Below are 24,508 nucleotides of genomic sequence, written 5' to 3'. Positions count from 1 at the left end.
AAAGGCTATGTATTCAGCTGGGGGCTGATATTAGTAGCCTGGGAAGCTCCGTGGGTATTACCCCCTTCCCAGGCTTCAAACATCTGCCCCAGCTGTCTGCTTAACCTCCGCTAGAGCCTAAAATTAAGGGGAACCCCACGCCAATTTTTTTAATAATAAATCCTTTATTTTAATACTAAATGACAAGTACAGTAACCAACACTATCACTGTACTTCATCTATATGTGACTGACATGTTTTCTATCTATCTATGTGTGAAGCTCTATTCTGTCTGTTATAAATTGTCGGGTACAGATGCTGAATTGCCGGCCGGCTTTCTTAAAGAGACGGTGCATGAAAACACTATTATGTTTTTTAATAAATCCTTTACACTAAATGACAAGTACAGTAAGCAACACTGTCACTGTACTTCATATATATGTGACTGACATGTTTCTATCTATCTAATCTATGTGTGATTCTCTATTCCTTCTATTCTAAATTGTCGGGTACAGATGCTGAATTGCCGGCCGGCTTTTTTAAAGAGACGGTGCATGAAAACACTATTATTTTTTTTGATAAATCCTTTACGCTAAATGACAAGTACAGTAAGCAGCACTTTCACTGTACTTCGTATATATGTGGCTGACATGTTTCTATCTATCTAATCTATGTGTGAAGCTCTATTCTTTCGGTTCTAAATTGTCGGGTACCGGTGTATGCCGCTGCTGAATTGCCGGCTTTTCATGTTTCACTGTTGGCACTGTTCCCATCGATTTGGGCAATCACTGTAATGCCACAACCACCATGACTGTGGCATTACAGTGAGTGGCAGACAATCCCTGCATGATTGGTGCTCTAAATAGCACCAGACATGCAGGACACGCTTTTGGTGCACGAACAGTTATCGAACATAACCTCGAACAGCCGAATTTTTTGCAAATCGTTCGGGTTCGTCGAACAACTCGAACACCGCCCAAAACAGCTCGAATTTGAGATTGGCGAACAGTTCTAGTCGAACACCGCTCATCTCTAGTTATAATAGACTGTGTCCATTACATACAATACAATTCACACCACTGATCACCAGGACGGCAGAGGACGATGATCCTATATGTACTGTGTTGTGTTCAGGTTTCATCACGTTCCACTGGTTTCTTATCACCTGCAACGCTTCAATGAAAGCTGGTGGACAGGTAATACCTGGCATATGTGTCCTGTATATAAAGGACTGAGTACTGGTTATGGTGCTATATAAAGCAGGAAAGTGTCAAGTTAACCCTTGCTTTACTGACCAAAGACGTCACATCTGTTCCAAAAGTGACACGAGACCAGTGCGGACACACGAAAGATTCCAAAGACGATCCAACGTAAGTCCAGGTGACACTGCACAGATATTAAAGCTACATTTCATCCATGGACTTTGTTTTCTTATCAACTGACACACATGATCTTTCTAATAAAGAGTACAGTTTATGGACTGAACAATAATGAACACAATTATGGACTGTACAATATCTACATGCTGTAATTTATTTCAAAGGAGTTTTCATCTAAAGACTGTGTTATAAAAGAACCAAGAAGATGACGACCCGATGACATCAGATGATGAAGATTGAACCCGCGATTGCTTCAATTTAGATATAGGGAAGTATAATTATACATATTAAATGAATATTAGTCACGGCTTACCATAACATGAATTCACATCATTATATAACAATAATCCGATATTGATACTATTATTACTATTATTATTATAATGGAAATTTAATGATATTGCCAAGGAAGAAGGAAAGAAATATGATTGATGAATGTATCTTCTTTTGAGAAATTTTAGTTAAAGTCCTTTTATTCTCAAAAAAGGGGGAAATGTTAAATGGTTAATTATGGAAATTCATTTGGAATGTTAATCGATAATCATTTTTCTGAGTTCTATGCCTCAGCCATCGTGTCTAGTTGACATGCGCTATTTGTGTGTGTATTTTTGGTTCACTACCATATGTAGAACAGGTGTCCATACAACTGGCTATAAAAGCCCATGGTACAGAAAGGGGGGGCTCTCTTGCTCTGCCCACCCCACAAGACACAGAATCTTCATGCTGAGAAGCAGATGACATGTAGGCCTTGACACATGCTGGACAAAGACATGATTTACCAGCCAGGATCCAAGGAAAGATGGGTGATTCTCAACAATTAAGCTAATTATGGACAAATGGACAATTACTTTATAACTAATTATTGTATGTACCTTCTGCAATCTGATTCTTTTTAATGGACAATCCAAGAATAAATAGATACATTTTTTTATAAGAATATCGTGATATTGATACTTTGAGAAGTCCTCAGTAGAAAAAAATAATACAGGAAGAGTATTATTTTACAGCCTCCCATCCAAGCACTAACCAGGCCTGACCCTGCTTAACTTCCGAGATCAGATGAGATCGGGCGTGTTCAGGGTGGTGTGGCCGTAGGCAGAGACAAGCCTCTCACTTGCTGCTTTTCTACTTTGACGTCTGGCTGCCGGCTGCCCTTTCCAGTGCTCAGCAAGACCAGGTCCTCTTGTGCTTTCCCTTCTCTTCAGTTTTTTTGCTGGCTCCTTAAAAGGTCTTGTAGACACAACGCCCCACTCAGAGCCGCTGAGCTCACTGATCGGCTGCAGCTCTGTAGACGGAACGTCAGCTTCACGGCCAATGCCACAGGCCGGGAGCAGAGGCGAGAAATACCAGTAGACCCGGGTAGGGTGAGTAGAGCACGGTTAGTTGCTTTTTAATAGGCTGCAGCCGGGGATTAACTTTTAATGAAAGGGAACAATCCCTTTGACTGTCTGCAGCGCGCCACACCTAGGAAGCGCACTCTCACACACAAGCCAGCATGCACACCTGCTCGCACGTGACAACACCCCCTATCTGCCCCTTCAACCTCTCCGTTACCATGCATCAGACTCTCCTGCCTGTTTTATGATTTCAGGGCCCTAGCAGTAATCACCCCCCCCTCCCCAATTCCTTCCGCACCTTCCTTGCCTTCCTTGCACTGAGGTTAGCTCTTTGTCAGCCGTCTGGCTTGATAACACAAGCTTCTTTGCAGAGAAACATGTTACTTCTGCTGGCCCTCGCTAGGCGGCCGGCATCCACAGCCTTCGCTGGGCACCTGATGAAAGCCTGGCCCCTTCACGACCCCGGGTTCTTTTAACGCCATCATTTCCACATGGCGAGCTGCGGAGTCAATAAGCACTCCTAGCCGTGGCAAGGAGCTCGTTGTCAGGCCTGCGTGAAGGCGGCGGGGTAGCGTACTTAGCTGCCAACTGGCTCAGAAGCCTTGGAGCTTCCATCATCTAAGTTACTTAAGGTCGGTGTCCGGCAAGGTGCCGTTCCATGCTAGCCGAGCTGTTCAGTAGGTAAAAACATCATCAAAATGGTCTACAGCACCCGGTGTTCCCAGGAGGTCTCCCATCCAAGTACTGTCTGAGCCCAGCCCTGCTTTGCTTCCGAGATCAGATGAGATCGGGAGTATCCAAGGTGGTATGGCCAGTAGAAGCTGCTCGATCCATCGCCCGGCCAGCCTTTCTCAGGATCGCTTGGTGGCGAGCAATCTGGCCGTGACGGGGCGGGCTCCGAAGGGTCCATGCAAAGTCTGTGCCGTCCCTACAGGTGTGGTCTGTTCAGCTGTGATTCACCCGCCGCATCAGGTGTCTTCAAAAATGGCTCGGCGCAGGGTCTCCTGCAGGCTAAACCCTTCAACGCGGTAATGTGACAGAAAGAGCAAGCTGGACCCGTAACTTGGGGGCGAAGCGAGACGTCCAGGGGTGAATGAAGGAAGAGGGTGAGATGGTTGCCAGTGACTTTGAGCTGCTCTTCAGGGGGGAGGGTCGTGTTGCCTGCAAAGGTCTTCTGCTTGGGGTTACCGGTTGTTGCCTCCAGCCACCCGGGAGACGCTGGTCCTGGTGAAAAGGAGCCTAGTATTAAAAGTAAATAAGCAACAATGCTGGAGGCCCACGGTGATCAGAAGGATGCTGGTATTTTGCAGAGATGAAATAGCGCAAGAGAGAAAGCAAATGAAAAAAAGAAAAGAGAATGAATGTGTGCACTTGTGAAAGGGAATGGAAAATAGGCATAGAAGAGAGTGCCCCCTGCTGGTGGAAAGAAGGAAAAAGCAAAAGCCTACAGCACCTTGTATTCCCAGGCGGTCTCCCATCCAATTACTAACCAGGCCCAACTCTGCTTAACCTCTGAGATCAGATGAGATCAGGCGTGTTAAGGGTGGTGTGGCCGTAGGCAGAGACAAGCCTCTCACTTGCTGCTTTTCTACTTTGAAGTCTGGCTGCCGGCTGCCCTTTCCAGTGCTCAGCAAGACCAGGTCCTTTTGTGCTTTCCCTTCTCTTCAATTTTTTTGCTGGCTTCCTTAAAAGGTCTTGTAGACAGAACGCCCCACTCAGAGCCGCTGAGCTCACTGATCGGCTGCAGCGCTGTCGACGGAACGTCAGCTTCACGGCCAATGCCACAGGCCGGGAGCAGAGGCGAGAATCACCGGTAGACCCGGGTAGGGTGAGTAGAGCGTGGTTAGTTGCTTTCTAATAGCCTGCAGCCGGGGATTAACTTTTAATGAAAGGGAACAATCCCTTTGACTGTCTGCAGCGCGCCACACCTAGGAAGCGCACTCTCACACACAAGCCAGCATGCACACGTGCTCGCACGTGACAACACCCCCTATCAGCCCCTACAACCTCTCTGTCACCATGTGTCAGACTCTCCTGCCTGTTTTATGATTTCAGGGCGCTAGCACTAATCACCCTCCCCTCTCCAATTCCTTCCTTGCCTTCCTTGCACTGAGGTTAGCTCTTTGTCAGCCGTCTGGCTTGGTTACACAAGCTTCTTTTCAGAGAAACATGTTACTTCTGCTGGCCCTCGCTAGGCGGCCGGCATCCAAAACCTTCCCTGGGCACCTGCTGAAAGCCTGGCCCCTCCACGGCCCCGGGTGCTTTTAACACCATCATTTCCACACAGCGAGCTGCGGAGTCAATAAGCACTCCTAGCCGTGGAAAGGAGCTCGGTGTCAGACCTGCGTGGTAGCGTACTTAGCTGCCAACTGGCTCAGAGGCCTTGGGGCTTCCATCATCTAAGTTACTTAAGGTCTGTGTCCGGCAAGGCGCCGTTCCATGCTAGCCGAGCTGGGCAGTAGGGCAAAACGTCATCAAAATGGTCTACAGCACCCGGTGTTCCCAGGAGTTCTCCCATCCAAGTACTGTCTGAGCCCAGCCCTGCTTTGCTTCCGAGATCAGATGAGATCGGGCGTATCCAAGGTGGTATGGCCAGTAGACGCTGTTTGATCCATCGCCCGGCCAGCCTTTCTCAGGATCGCTTGGTGGCGAGCAATCTGGCCGTGACGAGGCGGGCTCCGAAGGGTCCATGCAAAGGCTGTGCCGTCCCTACAGGTGTGGTTTGTTTAGCAGTGATTCACCCGCCGCATCAGGTGTCTTCAAAAATGTCTCGGCGCAGGGTCTCCTGCAGACTAAACCCTTCATCGCGGTAATGTGACAGAAAGAGCAAGCTGGACCCGTAACTTGGGGGCGGAGCGAGACGTCCAGGGGTGAATGAAGGAAGAGGGTGAGATGGTTGCCAGTGACTTTGAGCTGTTCTTCAGGGGGGAGGGTCGTGTTGCCTGCAAAGGTCTTCTGCTTGGGGTTACCAGTGGTTGCCTCCAGCCACGCGGGAGACGCTGGTCCTGGTGAAAAGGAGCCTAGTATTAAAAGTAAAGAAGCAACAATGCTGGAGGCCCACGGTGATCAGAAGGATGCTGGTATTTTGCAGAGATGAAATATCGCAAGAGAGAAAGCAAATGAAAAAAAGAAAAGAGAATGAATGTGTGCACTTGTGAAAGGGAATGGAAAAAAGGCATAGAAGAGAGTGCCCCCTGCTGGTGGAAGGAAGGAAAAAGCAAAAGCCTACAGCACCAGGTATTCCCAGGCGGTCTCCCATCCAAGTACTAACCAGGCCTAACCCTGCTTAGCTTCCAAGATCAGACAACATCGGTTGTGTTCAGGGTGGTTTGGCCGTAGGCAGAGAAAAGCCTCTCACTTGCTGATTTTCTACTTTGACGTCTGGCTGCCGGCTGCCCTTTCCAGTGCTCAGCAAGACGAGGTCCTTTTGTGCTTTCCCTTCTCTTCAATTTTTTTGCTGGCTTCCTTAAAAGGTCTTGTAGACACAACGCCCCACTCAGAGCCGCTGAGCTCACTGATCGGCTGCAGCGCTGTCGACGGAACGTCAGCTTCACGGCCAATGCCACAGGCCGCGAGCAGAGGCGAGACTCACCGGTAGACCCGGGTAGGGTGAGTGGAGCACGGTTAGTTGCTTTCTAATAGGCTGCAGCCGGGGATTAACTTTTAATGAAAGGGAACAATCCCTTTGACTGTCTGCAGCGCGCCACACCTAGGAAGCGCACTCTCACACACAAACCAGCATGCACACGTGCTCGCACATGACAACACCCCCTATCTGCCCCTACAACCTCTCCGTCACCATGCGTCAGACTCTCCTGCCTGTTTTATGATTTCAGGGCTCTAGCAGGAATCACCCCCCCCCCTCCCCAATTCCTTCCGCACCTTCCTTGCCTTCCTTGCCCTGAGGTTAGCTCTTTGTCAGCCATCTGGATTGGTTACACAAGCTTCTTTGCAGAGAAACATGTTACTTCTGCTGGCCCTCGCTAGGCGGCCGGCATCCAAATCCTTCCCTGGGCACCTGCTGAAAGCCTGACCCCTTCACGGCCCCGGGTGCTTTTAACGCCATCATTTCCACACGGCGAGCTGCGGAGTCAATAAGCAGTCCTAGCCGTGGCAAGGAGCTCGGTGTCAGCCCTGCGTGAAGGCGGCGGGGTATCGTACTTAGCTGCCAACTGGCTCAGAGGCCTTGGGGCTTCCATCATCTAAGCTACTTAAGGTCGGTGTCCGGCAAGGCGCCGTTCCATGCTAGCCGAGCTAGGCAGTAGGGCAAAACATCATCAAAATAGTCTACAGCACCCAGTGTTCCCAGGAGGTCTCCCATTCAAGTACTGTCCAAGCCCAGCCCTGCTTTGCTTCTGAGATCAGACGAGATCGAGCATATCCAAGGTGGTATGGCCAGTAGACGCTGCTCAATCCATCGCCTGGCCAGCCTTTCTCAGGATCGCTTGGTGGCGAGCAATCTGGCCGTGACGGGGCGGGCTCCGAAGGGTCCATGCAAAGGCTGTGCCGTCCCTACAGGTGTGGTTTGTTTAGCAGTGATTCACCCGACGCATCAGGTGTCTTCAAAAATGGCTCGGCGCAGGGTCTCCTGCAGGCTAAACCCTTCATCGCAGTAATGTAACAGAAAGAGCAAGCTGGACCTGTAACTTGGGGGCGGAGCGAGACGTTCAGGGGTGAATGAAGGAAGAGGGTGAGATGGTTGCCAGTGACTTTGAGCTGCTCTTCAGGGGGGAGGGTAGTGTTGCCTGCAAAGGTCTTCTGCTTGGGGTTACCGGTGGTTGCCTCCAGCCACGCGGGAGACGCTGGTCCTGGTGAAAAGGAGCCTAGTATTAAAAGTAAAGAAGCAACAATGCTGGAGGCCCACGGTGATCAGAAGTAGAGATGAGGGTTCTTCTACTCGAACTGTTCGCCAATCTCAAATTCGAGCTGTTTTGGGCGGTGTTCGAGCCGTTCGGCGAACACGAACAATTTGAGAAAAATTCGGCTGTTCGAGGTTATGTTCGATAACTGTTCGTGCACCAAAATCATAACTGGATTTTTTCTCAGTAATGATGAAAATTAATGTTAATACGCAGTTTGAGTGTACAGCGGGGTGGGGGGAGGGGCAGGGGATGGATCTCTGCAGGAACAATGAAGATCTCCATTTTTTTTTCTCTTTCCCGCATTTACAGTGGGGAGGTGCAATCTGTCAGCCTATCAGCAGCGCACACACGGAGCGAAGTGCTTTTTTTCACACAAGCAAGGGCATGTGTCATTGGCAGTGTATGTCACATGTCCTTGCCCTATAAGACCAAGCCATTTTCCCCGTCGCCACCATTTTCTCACTGCTGCAGCTGCGTGTTAGACGGCACCGCTGTTGCTGTGTGCGCTATACCTTGTTAATTTCAAGCCAATTTTCGCACAAATATACAGATAGCTTGGGAGTAGGGAATAGTTGTGATTGCAGTCCTTTTAAGGACTAGGTTACAGCATTTCCTACGACTTTTATCAGGCAGGTCTGTGCTCTTAAATAGATAGGTTGTGGGAGTAAAGACTAATTGTAATTGGAGTCCTTTTCAGGACTAGGTTACATCAGTTCCTATCAGTTTTTGCCAGGCAGGTCTGTGCCAGTGCTGTGCAAGTTTTTTTCACAGCATTTGGCTGAATCTAGCAAAGCTAATCCTTTTTGGCCTATTGCAGAGTGTGTTAGTCAGTGGAGTAGCCTATCTGTGTTGCAAGATATACCACCTGTGTATAGAATACCAATTTTTTTACTGCACCTAGTGAAGTAAAATCTTTTGGGCATAGCATCATTCTATTAGTCCATCTATACTGACCTCCATCAGGTTGCAAACTGAATCTAATTTTTTTCTGCATCTAGCTCTGAAAAAAATATTTGGCCTTCTAGCAGTGTGTGGGACTTGTTCTATTAGTCCACCTATACTGACCTCCATCAGGTTGCAAACTGAATATATTTTTTTCTGCATCTACCTCTGAAAAAATATTGGGCTTCTAGCTGTGTGTGGGACTTGTTGTATTAGTCCATCTATACTGACCTCCATCAGGTTGCAAACTGAATATATTTTTTTCTGCATCTACCTCTGAAAAAATATTGGGCTTCTAGCTTTGTGTGGGTCTTGTTCTATTAATCCATCTATACAGACCTCCATCAGGTTGCAAACTGAATATAATTTTTTTCTGCATCTAGCTCTGAAAATATATTTGGCCTTCTAGTAGTGTGTGGGACTTTCTCTGTTAGTCCATCTATACTGACCTCCATCAGGTTGCAAACTGAATATAATTTTTTCTGCATCTACCTCTGAAAAAATATTGGGCTTCTAGCTGTGTGTGGGTCTTGTTCTATTAATCCATCTATACTGACCTCCATCAGGTTGCAAACTGAATATAATTTTTTTCTGCATCTAGCTCTGAAAAAATATTTGGCATTCTAGTAGTGTGTCGGACTTTCTCTATTAGTCCATCTATACTGACCTCCATCAGGTTGCAAATTAAAAATAATTTTTATCTGCATCTACAGTACCTCTGAAAAAATATTTGGGCTTCTAGCTGTGTGTGGGACTTGTTGTATTAGTCCATCTATACTGACCTCCATCAGGTTGCAAACTGAATATAATTTTTTTCTGCATCTAGCTCTGAAAAAATATTTGGCCTTCTAGCAGTGTGTGGGACTTGTTCTATTAGTCCACCTATACAGACCTCCATCAGGTTGCAAACTGAATATAATTTTTTGTATGCATCTAGCTCTGAAAAAATATTTGGCCTTCTAGCAGTTTGTGGGACTTTCTCTGTTAGTCCATCTATACTGACCTCCATCAGGTTGCAAACTGAATCTAATTTTTTTCTGCATCTAGCTCTGAAAAAATATTTGGCCTTCTAGCAGTGTGTCGGACTTTCTCTATTAGTCCATCTATACTGACCTCCATCAGGTTGCAAACTGAATATATTTTTTTCTGCATCTACCTCTGAAAAAATATCGGGCTTCTAGCTGTGTGTGGGACTTGTTGTATTAGTCCATCTATACTGACCTCCATCAGGTTGCAAATTGAATATAATTTTTTTCTGCATCTAACCCAGCCAATAGTTTTGGCCTAATACCACAGTTTGGCCACTCAGCTCTGCTCGGTTACCATCCATTGTTTTTTTGTGCAAACAACTCCAGAGTTGTGAATTAGTTAACCACCAAAATGAGTGGAAAAAGGCCTGCTGCTGGTGGAAAGGGGAATAGGCGTGTTGGGAAGGGGAAAAAAGGTTGTGTCCGTGGGGTAGGTGTTAAAGCAACAGTAACATCTGCAGAAGAAAGACCATCTTCCAGCCAAACTAAAATGTCTACTTCTTTTAGCGGACAATGTGATAAGATCCCTTTCTTACGGCCACGCCAATCGCTACAAATTCCAGATGAGGCACAAAAACAGCAGGTGCTTCAACGGATATCAAGTGCTCCTTTAAGTGGGCTCTCCTCCACATCAACTTCAACATCACAAATACTCCAGTCCTCAAAGGTGTCACCCAAATCGCACTTGCTTCCTCACAGCTCCCAAATCTCCAGCTGCCCGTCTGAGTATGAGGTAGAACAGATGGTTGAGTCTGCAGAGCTGTTTACTCATACTATAGCCTGGGAATCAGAGGTCGACTCCAGCGCTTCTGTGAATCCAGACGAGGAAATGATCTGCACTGATGCCCAGAATCTTTATGAGTCGGATCCAGGACCAGACGCAGAAGGTTCTGACCATAATGTAGACCCTCATTCCCAAACTGTAACTCCTGTTGGTGGAGACAATGAGGAAGACGATGATAAGACTCAAATACCTGATTGGAGCGACAACTTTAGTTTTTGTCAGGGCAGGAACAGGTTGGCTCTGAGGACGACGGGTGTGATAACCCACAGGGTGATGATGATGAGGTTGGAGATCCCACTTACTGTCAACCCACAGTCAGCCAAGAGATGAGGTCAGCAGAGGAGGTGGAGGAAGATGCTAGTGACGACGAGGTCAGGTTGCGCCTTCCTGGACAGAGACGTAGTACTGGAAGCACGTCAACAACTGCATACTCAAACACAACTCTGCCTCTCACCACAAGTCGTGGTGGCTCTTCAGGTCGCATGGGTGCTAAGCCTTGCATAGCCTGGGCATTTTTTCAGATCGATAAAGATGACCCAACTCGTGTTATCTGTAACATTTGTCAGCAAAAGCTAAGTAGAGGCCAAAAAATACATAGTTTGAGTACTTCATGCATGAACCGGCACATGGACATGAAGCATAAGTTGCAGTGGGAAGCTCAGTGTGCTACATTGCGGCCTAGCCGGCCGGGCCAACCACCGTCTGCCATATCTTGTGCATCCGCGGCCTCTTCATCCTTTGTGACTGGGGGGAAAGCAGTCACAGCGGTTTTGGGGCGCAGACCTGCCACCTCTTTACCCGCAACAGCCAGCGTGATTGGCAGGTCATCATTTTCTTTGGAGGTGGTAACACCAGCTGGTGTTGAGCGCTGTCCGACATCGATAGCACCACCTTTGGATCAAGGCAACCTAACATGTCTGCCTGCATCTTCCTCACAGACCGGCAGTTTGCCGGGGACACCCTTATCAACCCCGTCTAAGCACAATAGCCAGCCCTCGGTCCCTCAGATGTGGACAAGTAAAAGACCATTTCCTCCTAGCCATGAGAAAGCTAAGAGGTTGAATTTCACCATCTGCAAGCTCTTGGCTACAGAAATGCTGCCTTTCCGCCTGGTGGACACAGAGGATTTTCGAGACCTTATGTCCGTCGCAGTGCCCCAGTACCAGATGCCCAGTCGGCACTACTTCTCAAGGAAAGGTGTGCCTGCGCTCCACCAGCATGTCGCACACAACATCACCGCTTCTTTGAGAAACTCTGTGTGTGACAGGGTGCATTTCACCCCAGACACTTGGACGAGTAGGCATGGACAGGGGCGTTACATGTCGCTGACTGGGCACTGGGTAACTATGGTGACAGCAGGACAAGGGGCTGCTGTCCAAGTCTTGCCGTCCCCACGAGTTGTGCGTCAATCCTCTTTATGTCAAAGTTCCTCCACTGCTTCTGCCTCCTCAACCTCCTCTCGGTCTTCCACCTGCACCCAAAGCCTGTCTGGTCATGCCACAAGCTTTCTAACTGCGCAGAAGGGATCCTGCACACCTCCTTACTATGCTGGCAGTAGGGCTCAACGTCATCAGGCGGTTTTTACTTTGAAATGTCTGGGAAATGTGAGTCACACAGCTGAGGAGTTGTGGTCAGCTCTGGAGAACCAATTTCATGAATGGCTGTCTCCACTGGACCTGAAACCAGGGAAGGCCGTGTGCGACAATGCTGCAAACCTGGGTGCGGCCCATCTCCGGGGCAATGTCACACACGTGCCTTGTATGGCTCACGTGTTGAACCTGGTTGTCCAGCAATTTTTAGCCCACTATCCCAGACTAGATGGCCTTCTGCAGAGGGCACGGTCGCTGTGTGCTCACTTCCGCCGTTCGCATCCCGCAGCTCAGCGACTTACATCTCTACAGAAGTCGTTGGGCCTGCCACTTCACCGGCTAAAATGCGATGTGCCTACCCGGTGGAATTCAACTCTGCACATGTTGCAGCGACTGTGGCAGCACCGACAAGCCCTGGTGCAATACGTTCTGACGTATAGCCTGGGCCAACGAGATCCAGAGGTGGGGCAAATCACGCTGGAGGAGTGGTCTCAGATCAGGGACCTATGCACCCTTCTGCACAGTTTTGAAATGGCGACGAAGATGTTTAGTGCTGATGATGCCATTATCAGCATGACTATTCCGGTGATTTACATGCTGGAGCACATGTTAAACAGAATTCGGAGTCAGGTGGTGGCACAAGAGGAGGTGGAGGAAGTAGAGGAGGAGGAGTTGTATGCGGAAGGGCTAACATCTGCAAGGTCCAGACGGTCGGCAGCACCAAGGTGGCAGGCATGTGAAGGTGGGGGAGATGGTTTTACCAGGGCGCATGGTAGCAGCCAAACTAGTGAGGAAGGTGCAGGAGCCCAGGAAGCAGTGGAGGACGAACTGATGGAAGACTCATCAGATGAGGGAGACCTTGATCACATTTCTGTTGTGCGAGGTTGGGGGGAGAGGACAGAGGAAGGAAGCATGATTGTTACCTCGCCACCAACACAACAGGGACTTGGTGCTCCTGGATGCGCAACACACATGAGTGCCTTCTTGCTGCACTACCTGCAACATGACCCTCGAATTGTGAGAATTAGAAATAATCCTAACTACTGGGTTGCCACACTGTTAGATCCCCGGTACAAAAGTAAATTTGCCGAAATTATTCCTGCCATAGAAAGGGATGCACGCATGCAGGAGTATCAGCAGAGACTGTTGCAGAATCTTACATGTGCTTTTCCACAAAACACCAGTGGTGCACGTAGTGAATCTCACAGTTCCAACTTGCCAACCGTGGGACCGTCAAGTGTTCAGCACTCAAACCGTAACAGAACCACAGTATCTGCTGGTAACATCAATTTTGCGGAATCATTTCACCACTTTTTTAGCCCATCCTTTGCAAGGCCACAGGAGACAAGAAGTCTGACACATAGTCAACGCCTAGAGACGATGGTACAGGAGTATCTCCAAGTAAACATTGAAGCCACGACTGTGTCACTGGACCCTTGCTCTTTTTGGGCTTCCAATCTGGATAAATGGCCGGAGCTAGCCACTTACGTCTTGGAGATCTTGTCATGCCCCGCAGCCAGCGTTCTGTCTGAACGTGTGTTCAGCGCTGCTGGTGGTGTGCTGACAGATAAGCGCACGCGGCTCTCCACTGATAATGTAGACAGACTCACGTTCATAAAGATGAACAAATCATGGATCCGAAACGACTTTTCTACCCCTGTGTCATCCTGGGGAGAGTAAAAGCTTGATGATTGGTTAAAATCACCCTACCAACCGTTTTAAGCTTTCAAATTACTAATCATGTTTATCTGTATCTTGACTGGAAAATAATTTGGGCTTTGTAGCAGTGTGCAGCACTGATCCTATTAGGCCATCTATAATAAGCTCCACCAGATTTAAAATTAAAAATAATTTTTAGCTGCATCTAGCCCGGAAAATAATTTTGGGGCTCCGAGATGCGCAAGACACATACGTGCCTTCTTGCTGCACTACCTGCAGCATGACCCTCATATTGTCAGAATTCGAAGTAATCATGACTACTGGGTTGCCACACTCTTAGATCCCCCAAACTTTTCGATCAACCTTTTCATTTTAATAAAGACCAAAAAAATGGTCATTTTTGAAATTATAAGCATTAGCAGGTTGTTAGAAACTGAAATCAAACAGTTTTCAACTCAAAACTTTATTCTAGGTGATGTTACATTTTCACATAGGACCCCTTGTTCGAAAGGAGCTTCTGAACTCTCTCGTCCATTGAATTTGTCAGGTTTTGGATGGTTTCTGCTTCAATTGTTTTGCATGAGGACAGAATACCCTCCCAGAGCTGTTGCTTAGATGTGAACTGCCTCCCGCCATCATAGACACTCCTTTTAATGATGCTCCAAAGGTTCTGAATGGGGTAGAGGTCAGGGGAGCATGGGGGTCACACCATAAGTTTGTCCCCTTTTATGCCCATATCAGCCAGAGATGCAGATATTTTATGTGCAGCATGAGATGGTGCATTATCATGCAGAAAAATGATCTTGCTGTGAAATACACGGTTCTTCTTCTTGAACCATGGCAGGAAGTGCTGTTTGAGAAAATCCACATACATTATGGAGTTCATCTTTAGCGCCTTCAGGGATCCTAAAGGGGCCGACAATCTCTCTCCCCATGATTCCAGCCCAAAACATTACTCCACCTCCTCCTTGTTGGCGCTGTAGCCGTGTTTGCGTGGGGTGTCCATCAACCAGCCATCCTCCACTCCATCCATCTGGACCATCGAGCGCTGCACGGCACTCATCCGTGAACAAAACAGTTTTGAAATCAGTCTTCATGTAATGTTTGGCCCACTGGAGCCGTTTCTGCTTGTGTGAAGTGGATAGAGGAGGTCAACAGGATGGCGTATGCACAGCTGCAAACCTCTGAAGGACCCTGCATCTTGTTGTTCGGGGGACGTTGGAGGCACAAGCAGCTTCAAAAACTTGTCTGCTGCTATGACAAGGCTTTTTTGCCACTGCTCTTTCAACCTGACGTAATTGCCTGTAGGAAAGAGTCCTCAATTTGCCCTTATCAGCACGCACACGTGTGTACTGTGAATCAGCTACATACTTCTTGATTGCCAAAACACTTCATCCTGATCATCGCACAATGTTGATTGTAGTCATGCCTTGACCTAAACACTCCACAATTTGTTGCTTCTCAGCAGCCGACACATCCTTTTTCTTTCCCATTTTGGCAGAAAATGTAGGCTGCTTAATAATGTGAGAGAGCCTTCTTAAGTAGTCTTGCCTTTCATTGGACACACCTGCCAAACTAATTAACACAGGTGTCTGCAATTGCTTACAGTGATATAAAGAGCCCTGACACACATCACCATCAATGAGTTTAACTGACAAACAAACAAATTCTTCCCTTATCACTCCTAAACACTTTTTGCATAATAATTTGGAACGCAGTGTACATGTGCTTTTCCACAAAACACCAGTGGTTCACGTAGTGAATCTTACAGTTCTAACTTGCCAACCGTGGTCTGTATGGAATTGTTCAATAAAGGGCCCAAAATTAAGATAACATAGATGGGAGAGGTCTCTATGAATAGGAATTCCTAAGTATTTGATACCCTGTGAGGGCCAGGCAAAGGGAAAGTTGGACTGGATGGAATCCTATATGGATTTGGGGAGGGAGACATCGAGGGCCTCAGACTTCGCTGCATTGATTATAAAATTTTACCATGTAACAAAGTGATCTATTTCAGCCATAACAGCAGGGATGGATATATGTGATTGAGTGATATATACTAGGACATCATCAGCAAATAGAGAGCACTTGTACTCGGTGCCTCCCACCTCAATCCACCTAATATTGGGGTTATGGCGAATTGATGAGAGCAGATGCTCCGTCACTAGGATGTATAAGAGAAGGGACAGAGGACATCCCTGCCTTGTCCCATTGGTGATTGTGAAAGGTGATGAAAATGTTCTGACGCACCCCCTGGGCCTTGGGACACCCGGAGCCGGACCCTTTTTGGTGGATGCTGGTGGTTGTAGTCTTCGTGGCGGTGACCCGGTTCCGTGGCTCAGGGCGGTCAAACCAGTGGCGGAACTATTTATGTGGTTTTGATGTTTAAATGTCCGACTACGCCACTCGTGGATTGCGGTCAGAGTGAACCGCCGCTACAGGGCAGACCGCTGTGGCTGGTGTTGTGGGTGCAGCAGAGCGTAGCATAACTCCCCACGGGAGGAGTATAGCCTCAGGGCAGTGTATGCGGAGGATGGGGGTGATGGTGCAGGGCAGCAACAGTAATGACACGGAGTCAGTGATGCAGTCCAGGGCCTTTACTCACAGTTCTTATTATCCAGACCACGTCTGCAGGTAACGGCTGCCCACGTCGTACTGTGCTCACCAGGTGAGGGGCTCAGACAACTCCCAGATAACTTTGGAGCACTTCACAGGACCCCCTTTGTGTGTCCTTTGTCTGGCCTTTCTTACCAACACTTCTGTCCGGCTGCCTCGGGCCTCCTCTTGATAAACTTGGCGCCAGTTTCCCTGACCCTATGTGGTGCCTTCCTAGCGGGTGTAGCGAGGGGCTGCGCAACATAAAATGTCAGAGCCTCCGGTTTCTAGCTGAGGGTCGTTTCCTGCCTCCACTAGTTCGGGGACCGATCTCCCCCTTTGGCCTGACCCCTCCACGCAGGTGGATTCGGGCGTGCGGTGGCGACTCGCCCGTCCGCACCCCTGGGATCCCTTCATTCCTCGTTCCTGGAGCCTTCTCCGCTCCTCTTCCTTCCTTCTCCCTCTTCCAGGCCTGGGCCTCTGTTACTAGGCCCGCCTCCGGAGCAGAGCTCATGCAGAGCCCCTGCTCCCTGCCACTTCTGCTCAGACTTCTCTGCACTGAACTAAGATGGTGCCCACCTTTTATACTCCCTTCTCAATGCACCCAGGAACTGCTTCCTCCCTGCTCCGGCACTACAGGGTTCCCCTTCCTCAGTGTTCCCTCCCCCCACTCCAGCCAGGGACAGGGACTGTCGTGCCCATCTCAGGGGCATATTGGTCGCCCTGCCCCACGGCAATGTGGTGTAATGCATGCAGGTGTCGGGTCCTGATCCACACTCCATCCTTACCTGAGAGTGAGATATCACACCTCTGGGTGAGGTGCAATACGTCTGTAGCAACCGAGCCCTCAGGGTGCTACAGTTCCATTTATCTTCAGCCTAGGTGACGTATTGCGATACAGGGCCGTGATTTTGGCTATAAAAAGGTCCCCTAGACCCCTACCCCAAGCTTTTTAAGAGAATCATATATGGCGTGCCAGGAGACTCTATGGAATGCTTTCTCAGCATCCAACGAGAGTATCTAATTACAAATTTTTAACTGCATCTAGCCCAGGAAATACTTTGTGCCTAGTAGCAGTGTCTGCTAGTCAGCGGATTATCCCAGCTGTTAAGCAAGCTACACCACCTGTAGTTTAGACACTTAATTTTTTCAAAGGAAATGCTTCGGGACCATGGGATACTTAGTGAAGAGCATCAGGAGGCACCCCAAGGCATAGGGGCTGGGACTGGCAGTAGGATGCCTTGCGGTGGACAGCCGAGCTCGATCCTTATAAAAGCTTTTTAACTGCAGCAGCTTTAGTGGACGCTACTGGAGCTGGAATTACCGCAGCTGCTGGCATGAGACTTGCCCTCCAATAGATCCTTATAAATGGATTTAAAGTGTATTCATTCAAATTAGAGAGACAATTTAAATTAAAAAGCTTAGAGCTGCCTCCACCACAGGGGGGCTCGCTCGACCCACCAGCGGACAGGCACCAGTATTGGGAGAGGGGGGCTGGCCGTCAGGGTTCACCGCGGCTCTGGCACAAACCCGGCGACATGGAGGTGGCACGGGCAGGAGCGGACTGGCCGTGTCGGCTTCTCACTTTTTGGATTTTAGAAGGGCATGACATGCCTATATCTGTGTCTCCCCCTCCTTTTACTCCTCCACCTCTTTTATTTTCGCATGACTATATGTACTTGTCACTTTTCCATGTGTTAGTTATGTCTTCTGAGCAGTTTGTCAGCTTTAGACACCTTTGAAGGTGTTTTCTATGTGTTTCTATGTGTTTTTGTTTGCCTGCCATTGGTTTTAACGGTGTTCGAAGGTGTTCGACGAACAGTTCGACGAACAGTTCGGCGAACACACAGGTGTTCGACGAACCGAACCGAACTCGAACACTACGGGGGTGGCTCAACACTAATCAGAAGGATGCTGGTATTTTGCAGAGATGAAATAGCGCAAGAGAGAAAGCAAATGAAAAAAAGAAAAAAGAATGAATGTGTGCACTTGTGAAAGGGAATGGAAAAAAGGCACAGAAGAGAGTGACCCCTACTGGTGGAAGGAAAGAAAAGGCAAAAGCCTACAGCACCTGGTATTCCTAGGCAGTCTCCCATCCAAGTACTAACCAGGCCCAACCCTGCTTAGCTTCTGAGATCAGACAAGATCAGGCGTGTTCAGGGTGGTGTGGCCGTAGGCAGAGACAAGCCTCTCACTTGCTGCTTTTATACTTTGAAGTCGGGCTGCCGGCTGCCCCTTCCAGTGCTCAGCAAGACCAGGTCCTTTTGTGCTTTCCCTTCTCTTCAATTTTTTTGCTGGCTTCCTTAAAAGGTCTTGTAGACACAACGCCCCACTCAGAGCCGCTGAGCTCACTGATTGGCTGCAGCGCTGTCGACGGAACGTCAGCTTCACGGCCAATGCCACAGGCCGGGAGCAGAGGCGAGACTCACCGGTAGACCCGGGTAGGGTGAGTAGAGCGTGGTTAGTTGCTTTCTAATAGCCTGCAGCCGGGGATTAACTTTTAATGAAAGGGAACAATCCCTTTGACTGTCTGCAGCGCGCCACACCTAGGAAGCGCACTCTCACACACAAGCCAGCATGCACACGTGCTCGCACGTGACAACACCCCCTATCTGCCTCTACAACCTATCCGTCACCATGCGTCAGACTCTCCTGCCTGTTTTATGATTTCAGGGCCCTAGCAGGAATCACCCCCCCCCTCCCCAATTCCTTCCGCACCTTCCTTGCACTGAGGTTAGCTCTTTGTCAGCCGTCTGGCTTGGTTACACAAGCTTCTTTGCAGAGAAACATGTTACTTCTGCTGGCCCTCGCTAGGCGGCCGGCATCCAAAACCTTCCCTGGGCACCTGCTGAAAGCCTGGCCCCTTCACGGCCCCGGGTGCTTTTAACGCCATCATTTCCACACGGCGAGCTGCGGAGTCAATAAGCACTCCTAGCCGTGACAAGGAGCTCGGTGTCAGGCGTGCGTGAAGGCGGCGGGGTAGCGTACTTAGCTGCCAACTGGCTCAGAGTCCTTGGGGCTTCCATCATCTAAGTTACTTAAGGTCGGTGTCCGGCAAGGCGCCGTTCCATGCTAGCCGAGCTGGGAAGAAGGGCAAAACGTCATCAAAATGGTCTAGAGCACCCGGTGTTCCCAGGAGGTCTGCCATCCAAGCACTGTCCGAGCCCAGCCCTGCTTTGCTTTCGAGATCAGATGGGATCGGGCGTATCCAAGGTGGTATGGCCAGTAGACGCTGCTCGATCCATCGCCCGGCCAGCATTTCTCAGGATCGCTTGGTGGCGGGCAATCTGGCCGTGACGGGGCGGGCTCCGAAGGGTTCATGCAAAGGCTGTGCCGTCCCTACAGGTGTGGTTTGTTTAGCAGTGATTCACGCGCCGCATCAGGTGTCTTCAAAAATGGCTCGGCGCAGGGTCTCCTGCAGGCTAAACCCTTCATCGCGGTAATGTGACAGAAAGAGCAAGCTGGACCCGTAACTTGGGGACGGAGCGAGACCTCCAGGGGTGAATGAAGGAAGAGGGTGAGATGGTTGCCAGTGACGTTGAGCTGCTCTTCAGGGGGGAGGGTCGTGTTGCCTGCAAAGGTCTTCTGCTTGGGGTTACCGGTGGTTGCCTCCAGACACGCGGGAAACGCTGGTCCTGGTGAAAATTAGCCTAGTATTAAAAGTAAAGAAGCAACAATGCTGGAGGCCCACGGTGATCAGAAGGATGCTGGTATTTTGCAGAGATGAAATAGCGCAAGAGAGAAAGCAAATGAAAAAAAGAAAAGAGAATGAATGTGTGCACTTGTGAAAGGGAATGGAAAAAAGGCATAGAAGAGAGTTCCCCCTGCTGGTGGAAGGAAGGAAAAAGCAAAAGCCTACAGCACCTGGTATTCCCAGGTGGTCTCCCATCCAAGTAATAACCAGGCCCAACCCTGCATAGCTTTTAAGATCAGACGAGATTGGGCATGTTCAGGGTGGTGTGGCCGTAGGCACAGACAAGCCTCTCACTTGCTGCTTTTCTACTTTGAAGTCTGGCTGCCGGATGCCCTTTCCAGTGTTCAGCAAGACCAGGTCCTTTTGTGCTTTCCCTTCTCTTCAATTTTTTTGCTGGCTTCCTTAAAAGGTCTTGTAGACAGAATGCCCCACTCAGAGCCACTGAGCTCACTGATCGGCTGCAGCGCTGCCGACGGAACGTCAGCTTCACGGCCAATGCCACAGGCCGGGAGCAGAGGCGAGACTCACCGGTAGACCCGGGTAGGGTGAGTAGAGCGCTGTTATTTGCTTTCTAATAGCCTGCAGCCGGGTATTAACTTTTAATGAAAGGGAACTATCCCTTTGACTGTCTGCAGCGCGCCACACCTAGGAAGCGCACTCTCACACACAAGCCAGCATGCACACGTGCTCGCACGTGACAACACCCCCTATCTTCCCCTACAACCTCTCCGTCACCATGCGTCAGACTCTCCTGCCTGTTTTATGATTTCAGGGCGCTAGCAGGAATCCCCCCCCCTCCCCAATTCCTTCCGCACCTTCCTTGAACTGAGGTTAGCTCTTTGTCAGCTGTCTGGCTTGGTTACACAAGCTTCTTTGCAGAGAAACATGTTACTTCTGCTGGCCCTCGCTAGGCGGCCGGCAACCAAAACCTTCCCTGGGCACCTGCTGAAAGTCTGGCCCCTTCACGGCCCTGGTTGCTTTTAACGCCATCATTTCCACACGGCGAGCTGCGGAGTCAATAAGCACTCCTAGCCGTGGCAAGGAGCTCGGTGTCAGGTCTGCGTGAAGGCGGCAGGGTAGCGTATTTAGTTGCCAACTGGCTCAGAGGCCTTGGGGCTTCCATCATCTAAGTTACATAAGGTCGGTGTCCGGCAAGGCGCCGTTCCATGCTAGCCGAGCTGGGCAGTAGGGCAAAGCGTCATCAAAATGGTCTACAGCACCCGGTGTTCCCAGGAGGTCTCCCATCCAAGTACTGTCTGAGCCCAGCCCTGCTTTGCTTTCAAGATCAGACAAGATCGGGCGTATCCAAGGTGATATGGCCAGCAGACGCTGCTCGATTCATCGCCCGGCCAGCCTTTCTCAGGATCGCTTGGTGGCGAGCAATCTGGCCGTGACGGGGTGGGCTCCGAAGGGTCCATGCAAAGGCTGTGCCTTCCCTACAGGTGTGGTTTGTTTAGCAGTGATTCACCCGCCGCATCAGGTGTCTTCAAAAATGTCTCGGCGCAGGGTCTCCTGCAGGCTAAACCCTTCATCGCGGTAATGTGACAGAAAGAGCAAGCTGGACCCGTAAATTGGGGGCGGAGCGAGACGTCCAGGGGTGAATGAAGGAAGAGGGTGAGATGGTTGCCAGTGACTTTGAGCTGCTCTTCAGGGGGGAGGGTCGTGTTGCCTGCAAAGGTCTTCTGCTTGGGGTTACCGGTGGTTGCCTCCAGCCACGCGGGAGACGCTGGTCCTAGTATTAAAAGTAAAGAAACAACAATGCTGGAGGCCCACGGTGATCAGAAGGATGCTGGTATTTTGCAGAGATGAAATAGCGCAAGAGAGAAAGCAAATGAAAAAAAGAAAAGAGAATGAATGTGTGCACTTGTGAAAGGGAATGGAAAAAAGGCATAGAAGAGAGTGCCCCCTGCTGGTGGAAAGAAGGAAAAAGCAAAAGCCTACAGCACCTGGTATTCCCAGGCGGTCTCCTATCCAAGTACTAACCAGGCCCAACCCTGCTTAGCTTCCGAGATCAGGCATGTTCAGGATGGTGTGGCCGTAGACAGAGACAAGCCTCTCACTTGCTGCTTTGAAGTCTGGCTGCCGGATGCCCTTTTCAGTGCTCAGCAAGACCAGGTCCTTTTGTGCTTTCCCTTCTCTTCAATTTTTTTGCTGACTTCCTTAAAAGGTTTTGTAGACAGAACGCCCCACTCAGAGCCGCTGAGTTCACTGATCGGCTGCAGCACTGTCGATGGAACGTCAGCTTCACGGCCAATGCAACAGGCCGGTAGCAGAGGCTAGACTCACCGGTAGACCCGGGTAGGGTGAGTAGAGCGCGGTTAGTTGCTTTCTAATAGCCTGCAGCCGGGGATTAACTTTTAATGAAAGGGAACAATCCCTTTGACTGTCTGCAGCGCGCCACACCTAGGAAGCGCACTCTCACACACAAACCAGCATGCACACGTGCTCGCACGTGACAACACCCCCTATCTGCCCCTACAACCTCTCCGTCACCATGCGTCAGACTCTCCTGCCTGTTTTATGATTTCAGGGCCCTAGCAGGAATCACCCCACCCTCCCCAATTCCTTCAGCACCTTCCTTGCACTGAGGTTAGCTTTTTGTCAGCTGTCTGGCTTGGTTACACAAGCTTCTTTGCAGAGAAACATGTTACTTCGGCTAGCCCTCGCTAGGCGGCCGGCATCCAAATCCTTCCCTGGGCACCTGCTGAAAGCCTGGCCCTTCACGGCCCCGGGTGCTTTTAACGCCATCATTTCCACACGGCAAGCTGCGGAGTCAATAAGCACTCCTAGCCGTGGCAAGGAGCTCGGTGTCAGGCCTGCAGGAAGGCGGCGGGGTAGCGTACTTAACTGCCAACTGGCTCAGAGGCCTTTGGGCTTCCATCATCTAAGTTACTTAAGGTCGGTGTCCGGCAAGGCGCCGTTCCATGCTAGCCGAGCTGGGCAGTAGGGCAAAACGTCATCAAAATGGTCTACAGCACCCGGTGTTCCCAGGAGGTATCCCATCCAAGTACTGTTCGAGCCCAGCCCTGCTTTGCTTCCGAGATCAGACGATGTCAGGCTCATCCAAGGTGGTATGACCAGTAGACGCTGCTCGATCCATCGCCCGGCCAGCCTTTCTCAGGATCGCTTGGTGGCGAGCAATCTGGCCGTGACGGGGCGGGCTCCGAAGGGTCCATGCAAAGGCTGTGCCGTCCCTACAGGTGTGGTTTGTTTAGCAGTGATTCACCCGCCGCATCAGGTGTCTTCAAAAATGGCTCAGCGCAGGGTCTCCTGCAGGCTAAACCCTTCATCGCGGTAATGTGACAGAAAGAGCAAGCAGGACCCGTAACTTGGGGACGGAGCGAGACGTCCAGGGGTGAATGAAGGAAGAGGGTGAGATGGTTGCCAGTGACTTTGAGCTGCTCTTCAGGGGGGAGGGTCGTGTTGCCTGCAAAGTTCTTCTGCTTGGGGTTACCGGTGGTTGCCTCCAGCCACCCGGGAGATGCTGGTCCTGGTGAAAAGGAGCCTAGTATTAAAAGTAAATAAGCAACAATGTTGGAGGCCCACGGTGATCAGAAGGATGCTTGTATTTTGCAGAGATGAAATAGCGCAAGAGAGAAAGCAAATGAAAAAAAGAAAAGAGAATGAATGTGTGCACTTGTGAAAGGGAATGGAAAAAAGGCATAGAAGAGAGTGCCCCCTGCTGGTGGAAGGAAGGAAAAAGCAAAAGCCTACAGCACCTGGCATTCCCAGGCGGTCTCTGTTAAATGGTTAGTTATGGAAATTCATTTGGAATGTTAATCGATAATCATTTTTCTGAGTTCTATGCCTCAGCCATCGTGTCTAGTTGACATGCGCTATTTGTGTGTGTATTTTTGGTTCACTACCATATGTAGAACAGGTGTCCATACGACTGGCTATAAAAGCCCATGGTACAGAATGGGGGGGCTCTCTTGCTCTGCCCACCCCACAAGACACAGAATCTTCATGCTGAGAAGCAGATGACATGTAGGCCTGGACACATGCTGGACAAAGACATGATTTACCAGCCAGGATCCAAGGAAAGATGGGTGAATCTCAACAATTAAGCTAATTATGGACAAATGGACAATTACTTTATAACTAATTATTGTATGTACCTGCTGCAATCTGATTCTTTTTAATGGACAATCCAAGAATAAATAGATACATTTTTTTATAAGAATATCGTGATATTGATACTTTGAGAAGTCCTCAGTAGAAAAAAATAATATAGGAAGAGTATTATTTTACAATGGTGAGCCAGCCAGTCCTGTTTTTTTGCTTTTTAAATTAAGTAAGTGAATTTCTTCCGTGAACAAGGGGGGAGTCCTGACGAGCTGAACAGCTGTTGTTCACTTGTCAGTAAATTCACTAGTTTTTCACGAGAAGCAGAAAGGACCTACAGACTGAGGAAAGACAGGAAGCAGAGGTACTAACAAGGAACAGAATCACACAGGAAAAGAATCAGACGAACTGAAGACAGGACGTGCTGATAAAGAGAAGCCAAGGAATCTTAAGGTAAGCAAAATATGGATATAATTTTTTCTTTTGCTAAACAAAGTAATATTAATTTCAAAGTTAATGTAGGAGATGACATAGAAGTTTTGTGGCTCAGTTTATACAAAGAATGTGAATTGCAGAATTTACAGTTAACTTCTAA

General features: G+C 49.2%; 1 non-coding gene and 10 pseudogenes across 1 annotated transcript; all 11 read right to left on the bottom strand.

Moving 5' to 3' along the window:
• Positions 1-3,395: 3,395 nt before the first annotated feature.
• LOC141267533 (5S ribosomal RNA) lies at positions 3,396-3,515 on the bottom strand (annotated as a pseudogene).
• Positions 3,516-4,136: 621 nt separating this feature from the next.
• Positions 4,137-4,255, bottom strand: LOC141267319 (5S ribosomal RNA; annotated as a pseudogene).
• A 921-nt stretch (positions 4,256-5,176) lies between these two features.
• On the bottom strand, positions 5,177-5,296 carry LOC141268060 (5S ribosomal RNA; annotated as a pseudogene).
• Positions 5,297-5,917: 621 nt separating this feature from the next.
• LOC141267883 (5S ribosomal RNA) lies at positions 5,918-6,036 on the bottom strand (annotated as a pseudogene).
• Positions 6,037-6,979: 943 nt separating this feature from the next.
• On the bottom strand, positions 6,980-7,099 carry LOC141268880 (5S ribosomal RNA; annotated as a pseudogene).
• Positions 7,100-18,213: 11,114 nt separating this feature from the next.
• Positions 18,214-18,332, bottom strand: LOC141266337 (5S ribosomal RNA). Its single transcript, XR_012320377.1, has one exon. It is a non-coding gene; the product is annotated as a 5S ribosomal RNA (ribosomal RNA).
• Positions 18,333-19,265: 933 nt separating this feature from the next.
• LOC141269126 (5S ribosomal RNA) lies at positions 19,266-19,385 on the bottom strand (annotated as a pseudogene).
• Positions 19,386-20,006: 621 nt separating this feature from the next.
• Positions 20,007-20,125, bottom strand: LOC141267760 (5S ribosomal RNA; annotated as a pseudogene).
• A 931-nt stretch (positions 20,126-21,056) lies between these two features.
• On the bottom strand, positions 21,057-21,176 carry LOC141269832 (5S ribosomal RNA; annotated as a pseudogene).
• A 606-nt stretch (positions 21,177-21,782) lies between these two features.
• LOC141269021 (5S ribosomal RNA) lies at positions 21,783-21,891 on the bottom strand (annotated as a pseudogene).
• A 923-nt stretch (positions 21,892-22,814) lies between these two features.
• LOC141269967 (5S ribosomal RNA) lies at positions 22,815-22,934 on the bottom strand (annotated as a pseudogene).
• Between the last annotated feature and the right edge of the window lie 1,574 nt (positions 22,935-24,508).

The sequence above is a fragment of the Phyllobates terribilis genome, unplaced genomic scaffold, assembly GCF_046119375.1.
Source record: "Phyllobates terribilis strain yellow unplaced genomic scaffold, ASM4611937v1 Scaffold_4__5_contigs__length_816908805, whole genome shotgun sequence".
In the NCBI taxonomy this organism is placed as follows: domain Eukaryota; kingdom Metazoa; phylum Chordata; class Amphibia; order Anura; family Dendrobatidae; genus Phyllobates; species Phyllobates terribilis.
This window is presented reverse-complemented; position numbering and strand designations above follow the sequence as displayed.